The following is a 1,936-nucleotide window of genomic DNA, read 5'->3' as shown; positions in this document are numbered from 1 at the left end:
GGGATATCAAAGTAGATATGTCCAAGAGATAGATTTATAAATATGAAGATCAAAAAAGAGATATGGATTGGAGATTTGGAAATCTGGAAAAGTGTGTGGAATAAGAAGAGACAATGATCTTGGACAGAACTCTAAGAAACTCCAACAGCAAAGGAACAAGGATATTCCATAGAAGAGACTGTGCAGAAACAGGCAGAGTAGGAAGAAAACCAGGAGAAGAGTGTCATGGAAGCCTAGGGACATGAGCATCACACAAAGGAGATTACTAGAAGAGTTTCAGGGAGGTTGTGGGTGGACAAGGCCAGATTGCAACAGGATGAGGAGCGTGTGAAAGTGCAGAAGAGTATAAACAACTTGTTCAAGTGAAGGGAAAAAGTGAAATAGGGTAGTAATTGAAAAATGGGCTAGAGTTGAAGGACACACTTTAGGTGATCTTTTTGTTTTAAACATGTTAGAGATGTGAAAATGTTTAAATGTCAATGGAAAGGAACCAGTAGAAAGAGAGAGAAGACAACTAAATAAGGTTTCTGAGAAAGTAACAGGGAATGGGATCTGAAGCAGAAATGTAGGTAAGCCATAGAAAGGGGAGTGGGGGGAATATTCCATTAAAACACAAGAAAAAGGAAAGGGTGGATATGAATGAAAGTGAGTTTAATGGTTGGGGAGCCAGAAGTTGGAACAATTCCTTCCTCCCTCCCCCATCCCGGCCCCCCTACCTAACCATCTAATGATAGTCCACTGAGTCTGCTTTTTTTTTTTTTCTATCAGCAATTTATGAGTGTCCCAATTTCTCAGTAATCTCACCAACACTGTCTTTTTTATTATAGTCATTCTAGTGGTTTGATTTGCATTTGGGCACATTCTCTCTGAGATCCCCTATTTTTCCCAGTGAAGCAAGTTTCCTGTTAATGGTAAGAGGGGAGCAATAGAAAGTGGAGTGGAATAGCAACAAAAAGAGGTGGCGAAGCCTGAAGCAGTCACCAGGGAGGATGAGAAAGAGCACTGGGCCAGGGAAACCTGAAGATATGTTGAGACAACCCAGTGAAACCCAGTGGAAATTAGGAGACCATAAGTATGTAGAGGTATCCTACCCATCTGAACTCCTGTGAGATTTCATTCTCCAGGAAAGAGTTGTTGTGTTTTAAAATTTTATTTTATTTTTTAAAGATTTTTTTAAAATTCATATTTAGATTGAAAAAACGGGAGAGGGAGAGAGAGACACTGATGTGAGAGCAAAACATCGATCAGCTCCCTCACACATGCCCCAACCAGGGATCAAGCCCGCAACCCAGGCATGTGCCCTGACTGGGAATTGAATCAGCAACCCCTTGGTGCATGGGATGATGCCCAAACAACTGAGCCACACCGGTCATGGCTTGTTTGTTTGTTTTTTTAACTGATCTAACCAGAAGTTGAATGGGAAGTTGCTCAGAGGATTTTCTCATTTAGAAGTAATGACATAAGTGCACCTGAAAATTCCATCATTTTTGTGTTTAAAGTCCTGTAACATACACTTTGGAAGTGACAGTTTACATCAGATTCACTCTCCTTGACCACTGAGAACAAAGCACACGTGTCCGCTGCAGCAGATCTGACATTTGTACTTAGGCTACAATCATCAGGTGCTAAATTCATCAAATATAAACTGCAAGAAACACCACACATCTGTCATTACAATAATGAGTAATTCCTTTAAAACATGTCAGAATCATATCACAAAACACTAACCTAAGACTGATAATAACAATCATCTACACTAATAAAAGAGAAACATGGTAATTGGCGTACGACCGCTACCCTTTTCATTGGCTAATCAGTGAGTATATGCAAATTAACTGTCAGTCAAGATGGCGGCCGGCAGCCAGGCACTGAAGCGAGCACGAGGCTTGCTTGCTGCAGACTCCAACGTTCACCGCCTCACTTGCCGGCCTCTCAT

The sequence above is a fragment of the Myotis brandtii genome, unplaced genomic scaffold, assembly GCF_000412655.1.
Source record: "Myotis brandtii unplaced genomic scaffold, ASM41265v1 scaffold174, whole genome shotgun sequence".
Taxonomy (NCBI): domain Eukaryota; kingdom Metazoa; phylum Chordata; class Mammalia; order Chiroptera; family Vespertilionidae; genus Myotis; species Myotis brandtii.
Note: the sequence above shows the minus strand (reverse complement) of the source record.